The 8546-nt window shown below is 37.1% G+C and overlaps 1 pseudogene; it reads left to right on the top strand.

Moving 5' to 3' along the window:
- Positions 1-1725: 1725 nt before the first annotated feature.
- Positions 1726-2771, top strand: LOC149231562 (pre-mRNA cleavage factor Im 25 kDa subunit 2 pseudogene; annotated as a pseudogene).
- Positions 2772-8546: the final 5775 nt, after the last annotated feature.

The raw sequence follows: 8546 nt of genomic DNA, 5'->3' as shown, positions 1-8546 counted from the left end.
GTTGTGTCTTAGGCTCGTTTGATGTGGCTTTGAAGCTTGTAGATGACCATCATTTCCCCCCCTGTCAGATACAAGGTGAGATGATGGAGAAAACTCAACTTCAAGACTGTTCAATACTCTAGATCAAGTTCTTACATGTGACTGGAAAATCTTCTTGGATGTTGATGCTCATTGCCAAGAGGCAATCCATCCAAGATGAATCTTTGTTCTTGTAGTAGGCTTGTTTTTGAAGCATCTGTTTGAAGAATGACTGGTTTTATAACAATGCTTACATGGATGAAGATCAAAACAGTGATCTTTCTGATGGCAAACTTGGTCACAGTGTTGGCATTTCATAATCTATTGTTGTTGCTGTTGAAGAGGGGTAGAATCTGGAACAGCTGGAGATGAATTGTCATGAAGGAACCCAACACTTTGAAATTGGATTGGTTTGGAGTAGTCTGGAATGTGAAAGGACAAGTCCTTGCCATATCCAAGACCAGTTCTGTGCTTGTTGTGGACAAGCTCTTCCCATGGTCTGATGATGGGCTTGGGAAGTGCAAACTGAACTTCTTCATTTGCATGTACAACTGCTACTTCATTGGGTACTAAATCTAAAGTAACTGTAACATTATTGACTTGCTTCTTATGGGAGTCTGTTTCATTGTTCTAAACAAAAATAGGTTTAGAATGATGACTCCACTATTGTAATTCTTCCTACTGCAGTTGAGATTCAAGCTGCAAAAATTCAATCTGTTCTTGTGCATATTGTAGATAGGTCTACATTTCAAAGAGAGAGTCTTTGTTGATTTCGACTATGTTTTTGACACTAGAATGTATTAGTGTATTTAGTGACTCTAATACTCCATAAAGTCTTCCCATTTTGTCAACAAATCAAACTCTATAAATGTGGAGTGTCAGATTCAATTAAAAATACACTTATTTAACTTATTTTCAAAGATATTAGAAGTTGCTCCAATTTCGATTTGCACCAAGTTTTGGCTGAATGGTGAAATCATACAACTTTTGGAATAAGGAGATAACTTCTATATACTTTAATACTCTACGGGAACTTCAACACTGGACACAAAAACTATAATGAGTTTTAGATACAATGCCACAATTGGGGCAACATCAACTGCAAACTTGCTTGGATCCTTTAAATACTCCTTCACTTTCTCGGTCAGTGGAAAATAATATTCAAGTTCAATAGTGACTGCTAATACATTCTTGTAACTATTGATGATAGCATGTGGAACAACTGCAATTGTGGGATAACTGATCGCCAGAGAAGAGTTGTCACACTAGAAATACCAGCAACAAATTTCTCTATTAAATCATCCTTTGTGAGATCAAGAACTTCAGGATCAAACACCAATCCATTGTCATATACAAACTACACAATCAATCCATAGGAAAATGGTTGAATGTCGAATCGACAATTGACTCCTCGTAAGGCAGATAACGAATCTCCTCTGGGAAGTAATATGAATAGAATCGATTCAGAACTACTAAATTGGATGAGAATTGGCAGGACATTTGCGTTTCAATAGGAAACTAATGATAGCACGTGGAACAACTGCAATTGTGGGATAACTGATCGCCAGAGAAAGAGTTGTCACACTAGAAATACCAGCAACAAATTTCTCTATTAAATCATCCTTTGTGAGATCAAGAACTTCAGGATCAAACACCAATCCATTGTCATATACGGACTACACAATCAATCCATAGGAAAATGGTTGAATGTCGAATCGACAATTGACTCCTCCTAAGGCAGATAACGAATCTCCTCTGGGAAGTAATATGAACAGAATCGATTCAGAACAACTAAATTGGATGAGAATTGGCAGGACGTTTGCGTTTCAATAGGAAACTCTACATAAAGGGATCTAAATTGCACAAATTGAGACAGGTTTTTCTGTTTTCAGTCAATTAAACATGCGAAGAAGTAGATTTCTACTCAAATTGCTTATAATCGGGGATAATCATCGACCTTTGCCAATATAATAAGTCTAAAGTGCCCATAGCTTGCCCAAATTGGTCGGATGTATAGAAATAGGAACGTGATTTGCCTTGACGGGGATGATTGCAAGGTGATAAGAGACATGTGTTCGCATCTAAGCCAAAGATATGGACAATCTTAGGGAAATAGAAGTTCTATCCATTAATTTGACAACTGATTGCTTGCCCTTTTAAGGTTTTGGGCCGCTAATTATAGGAAAATCAATTATATGAAAGAGGGCATGCAGACAAGTGTGGAAGCTATCCTCCTAGTACAAGAGCACAACCATCCCCATATACTGTTACTACAAGTTTGAAACACCTTTTGTAAGTTTCCTGGAGGACGCTTAAAGCCCGGTGAAAATGAAATTGAAGGCTTGAAACGTAAATTGTCAAGAAAACATGTTGCAAATTCAAGTACTCTTCAACCGGACTGGCAGATTGGAGAGTGTGTTGTTGTATGGTGGAGACCTAATTTTGAGACATTGATGTATCCTTATTGTCCACCCCACATTACAAAACCAAAGGAATGCAAGAAGCTTTTTCTTGTTCATCTATTCGAGAGAGAATATTTTGCAGTCCCCAAAAATTTGAAACTGCTCATTGTTCCACTATTTGAGCTCTACGATAATGTGCAGAGATACGGTCCAGTTATATCAACTATTCCATAGCAGTTGTCGACCAGAATTACTTGCTTAACATTTCAACTCCTTCACGGATTAATACTTTTGGCAACATTTTTTTTTTGTAAATGCACATCAAGAATGTTGAATCTTCAAAAAGGTTAACGTAGGTCCAAACAGAACCCATCACGCTTCTACTATGTATATAAATATAGAGCATAGTTAATGAAACAATACACCAGAGTAATACCAAGAGTAATACACACATCACAAACTAGTTGCAACGCAAGGTTGAACGCATAAGCACACCATTTCAACAATAGACACACCAATCTAAGCAACGTGAGGTTTCAACCAAATGCACATAGGTCCAACTCACATATCTCAATCAAATCCAAATTTCACCTTCACGTCGGGTTCACCACATGTGTACACAAGCTCACAGGGGTTTTGACCACAACTAATTCATTCACAAAAATAAACGCATATATTCAATGCTCAAATCGACCACATCTGTTACATTCTCACGTTGGTATCAACGTTATTATCAAATTTTCATTCCACAGACTTTAGGGTTCAACACACTCACATCAATTTTGGACCTGCACTCATTGAAGATGTTCAATGCTGCTCCAAGGCTCAAAATTCATGGCAGGACATTAATTGAACGGAGCAAATAGATCCTTCAACTTTGACCTTGTTATGACAACGAACAATGGACAGCGTAACTATTATGACAACATAACTGTGGGTATTATGAAAGTCGTTATATATATTAGAATATTTCTATAAATAGGGAAATGGCAGACAAATTCTAGAAAGTCTGAAAATTCCCAGGCCTAAACTTGGCTCACAATAATTATGTAGGGCAAGAATACGCCTGCTGCTTTGATATCTTGTTAAACACACACATGGAATCAACAAAATATGAATGATAAACATGAGAGTACATTTATTATTAACAAATGATATACATTTATAGTACATGGTGTGACCCTTGGATTCATATTTCAAGTGGTCTCTTGGACTCCTTTTGGTTCTTCATCTTCCACACCAACCCTTAGAGGATTAGGTGTCCAACATTATCTTTTAAATTCCCTATGAACACATCAATCCTATGCTCCTCTGGAATATCTTTTACCCTTATATTCAATTTTTGAAAGTCCTCAATGTGCTCCATCATTGAACTGTTTTGTTTGAGATTTATCAATTGGCTAAAAAAGTGTTGCTTTTTGTATCCTCATAATGTGCTATCATTTCATCCGTAAAGGTATCCCAAGTGACAATTTTTTTACGAGAGAAAAGACATCAATACCATACAAACTGATTTGGTTCCAAATATAAAGTTGCAATGTGTACCTCTTGTGTGTTTTGCACATTATGGAGATTGAAAAATTTCTCCATCTGTAGTATCCATGTTCCAGGATCCTTGCCATCAAAATTCCTCATATCGATCTTTGGAACATGGTGGTTCTTCGATCCAAAGTTAGAGTCTATGAAATCATGATTAACATTTATTTTGTCCTCATCATGAGTTTCCTTTACTACCCTTTAGCCATTAGTAAGCATTTCTTGTAGAAACTTTGTCAACCTGTCTTCAAATCTTCCATGCCTTTCTTTAAATCAGCCATCTTAGCTTCCATGTCTTTCTTTAAACTGTCCATTTTTGCTTTTCTTTAAACCATCCATCTTATTTTTTTTTAGTTTTTGTGCGAGTGAAATTTGTTGCACTTGGTCTAGTAATTTTGATATATCATGTTGCATTTCTTCCTCTTCTTCATGAGTCACGCTAGAGCTTTCAAGTTGCTTATTAGGTGTTTCCATTTTCTTTCTTCGGGGCATCAATTACCAATAATAATGGTTCACTATTCCCTTTGAATTCCTTCAAACTAATTTTTCAAACCAAGCTTATGCAAAAATTTAAAAAAAACTACACACATTTTTTCACTTTGTACGAGCTTGATATTGAATCTGATGTATCTCTGTAATTTTGGATCTCCCAAGTCTGAAATTTCTTCCTGCGATAACCCTCTAAGTAATCTTTCTAACATCGCAAGTCTGATCAATATTTGATTCCCCAATGAAGAGTTATGCCAAATCTCCCATGATGACCTGAGTATACACTGGTTCAGTAGAGAAAACGTGTATGACGTGCCTCGGGTCAGTGTTTCAACCTTAGGTTCTGAAAATGATACCCAAAAAAACTACAGTCCATCCTCTTTTTGCAACTTCTTATGAAAATTGAATCTGATGCTCAGAGCAAAATTTATGACGATTTTCCCAAGGTGACCTGTTTGGAATGTAATTCAGGGGTCTACAAAAACCCTAACTTCCTCGGATTATATCTCTGAAAATATAGTGATACAAGATCTGAAATTTGGACCCAAGGTTCTGCGATATTTACTCTCACATGGGTTTTTGTTTTTGCTTCTGAAACTTCGCAAAAAACAAGTTATAGCAAAACTTCCATGATTACTTGTTTGGAGCAGCGAAACCCTAGAATCCAAATCTCTAATACCAAATGTTATGAAACCATCTCACAAAAAGATAGAAAAGATAGATCAACGCCTTAGAATTCAACCTCTTCAAGGGGAAACCTCCTTTACATTACACAAATGAACAATTCTTGGATGATTCAAATGACAAAACCTCCTTTCTATATATAGGAGTCTAAGGGGTCACAATATAACCAAGCTGACCTAACAATAATAATATAAAGGCACAAAAATAACAATAGAGGGATTCTATGGGGCACAATAATAAAAATATGTTGACAATAGGGGCACAAAAATAACAATAAGGTATACAATGACAATAGTAATGGGGGAATCACTAGTATTATAGGGACCTAACATCCACCACCTCCACCATTTAACTACTTCAATAAAAGTTGTGGTTCTACCATTACAAGCTAAAACAATGAATCCATAGGCTCACATCCACCTCAAACTAGGTGAGGGACTCCAAAGTATTACCACTTCCGCCCTCAACAATTATTTTAGACAATGGTTCCACCTAATCCCCAGATTCGAAAACCCACTTTTAAAGTTAACAAAACAATAAGAGGGGGATAAATAATTCTCCTTATTAGGAGTTCAAGGAACATGCTTCCACCCAAGCTATCAAGGGAATCTACAGAAAACCATCTCCACCCTCTAGTATTACAGGAAATCTAGATATATTATCCTCACCTCAAAGATATCCTCCCACATCCCAATGCTCAATCAAATGATTTCTATACATCGTGCATTCTGGTAGTATCCCAACACTTTTTTCTCTTTTCCTCCTATGTTATGGTTTTTTCTTCCTCTACAATGCAATCATCTCCTTTTATATTGCCTTCCTTAGAGCTTATCCTCTTGTTTATTGGGTGTGGAGCCTGATTATCTTTTGTATTCAAAGGTCTCAGCCGGATGTATACCCCACGGGGATTGTACAACCCTCCACGCGGGGGGGACTTGTCCCCCCCGCGGGGGTTCAAGGGAGCCGATCCCCCCCAACTGGGGGGTCCAGGGGCTAGTGGTCCCACGGCGGGGGTTCGGGGGTACCACCCCCGAAGCTAAAAATAGATGTAAAATTGCCTTGTAAAAGTCTAGTAATTTCTAGTCAATCTGGGCCGTTCATTAGGCGGATGATCTGATGGTGGAAGTTATGTTTAGTTTAGGGTTTTTTGCCCTAGAAGACAACCCCTCACTATATATGAGGGAATTGTATTGCGTCTATGCATCTTTGTATTCTGAGTGAGGAAGAGAGAGGAGATTGAGAGCGAAGAGGGTGTGACAACAGATCTGCTTTAGGTTGTATCTCTTCAGTTTGTTGGATAATATAAAAAGAAGGATTGGTTGTTTCTCCGTGGACGTAGCCCAAACTGGGTGAACCACGTATATCTATGTCTCTCTTGTTTTATGTGTTTTATGTGTTTATATTTTTGCAATGTTTTATGTGTTCCATTGCTCTGTAATATATAATTTTCTAACATTGGTCTTATTTAGTAATTCTCTCCTTCATTCTCTATTTTTCTCTTTATTAGAATAATCTCCCTTAATGCATGAGAATTCCCTCTGGGAATTCTCTTCTTGAATTCTCTATGCTAAGCGAAAAATGGCTTCTCCATAGGTCCTTTCAATACCATGGTAGAATTGCTTTCAATTGTGTGGGAAAACACTCTTTTCGCCTTCCTCGAGCTCGACAATAGTGGTTCTTTTGTTTTTGAGTGGTGGTGGAGATGTTGTTGTGTCAACACTTTCCCATCACTTCCTACTGGTTGAATTCAACTATGCCACCTACTGATATAGCCCACCACCATTAATTTTGGTTCTTTCTACCTTGTGAATATCTAAGGAAGGCATCGTTCCTCTCTCCTCTTGCCCAGATCCATTAACTGATGTGATGAGTCCAATTTAAAGTATACCTGCCATCCATTCATGGATTTAATAAAAAATTCAATCTTCCTTTAAATACCTAGCCATCTCCTTCATCAAACTCTAGAATCGATGTATCGATTCTCAAGCCTTTTTAATTATAATCAAAGTATAGTAAATATTTACAATGAAGGGAAATTAGCTTGAGGTTGTAACACAAGCCATGTATCAGATGGCTTGGTGTACTTAATCCTCTATCTATTTCATGATCTAATATGTATTACTCACCATTGATTTTGTTGGACTAGCTAGGTTCCACCACATGTCAGGAGAAAACATTGTTTTCACATTTTGTTAATTTTATTTGGTTAATTTTAGTAATGCATGATAAGTAAAACATTAATCATCTGTTTAATACATTGCCTTGGGAAAATTGAATTGAAGTAAATAGATAAATTATTTTAAAATGAAAAAAGGCTAATTTTTTAAATGGCCATTCTGTTGGTGAGTTCTCTGACATTAAAATTGACACTCAATGTCTCCCTCTAATACCATTGTACTCGGTGACACCATTATGATTGGTGGCTTGTCTAATGAAAATCTAGTAATCTACATGCATTCAAGCAAGGCGATATTTAACAATGTGAAACTGAATTGGATTTATAGGCTTAGACTAACCCATGAGCCCCCTAACCCCTATTGAAATGATCCAAGGGGATAAAGTAGCTGCATTAGGCTAATAATCAACTGAAGAAACTATTGTTTCAATTGCTTCTTCTATGACTAGGTTTGGCTCTCAATCACTTAATTGTAACATAATGGAGATAGAGATCATACCGACCAGAGGAAAAATAGGGAGGTCAAACTGATATGGGGAAAGAGAGGACAGACAAGTAAGCGATTGGGACTCTAGTTCCATATATCTATATATTATACATGATACTACTACTTATGGAGTTCTATTACACTATGCTTAACTATGAACATTTCATTGCAGGGGAATGTGTTTCTAGCTAATCTCTATAGCCAATATATCTCTCTCCCCTGCAAGTCCAATCATGCTCACAAGGCCAGTGTAGGGGAGGGTAAGGATTTCTTTCTGACATGGTATTGATATTAGTTCCCATCCTTTAGTTTGATAGCTAGTTACCCAACCAAGGAAGCCAATAACCTATAGATAAGGGTATAGGGGTGATTGTTGAATATAAGGGAGATGGGGTGTGTCCCTCTCCTTATTTTTGAGTGAATTATATCTCCTTAAACTACCCGATGTCAACTGAAATGGTGGGAGTATGCGATCATGGCCATCTGCATGGATCATAACGTGCATCACACTTTTTCATAAAGTTCAAAATTTCTAGACATCTCAAAATGGTAATACAATGAATAAATAAATGATGGTTAGTCATGCTTCACCGAGGTGATGTATTTGTATAATAAGCTCCTCCACATCCAAGGAAATGTTTTATTTTATTTTAGGATGAAGATAGTTCAACCAACACAATCTACAACTCTTTCCACTTTCCTTAAGACCTAGGAAACCAAATTTGTCTGCTTATTCGAGAGGAGGGTTATATGC

Source organism: Pinus tabuliformis, chromosome J, assembly GCF_031772625.1.
Source record: "Pinus tabuliformis cultivar Carrire ecotype Pingquan chromosome J, CPIR1, whole genome shotgun sequence".
Lineage (NCBI taxonomy): Eukaryota > Viridiplantae > Streptophyta > Pinopsida > Pinales > Pinaceae > Pinus > Pinus tabuliformis.
The sequence above is the reverse complement of the archived record's forward strand: the minus strand, read 5'-3'. Positions and strand labels throughout refer to the sequence as shown.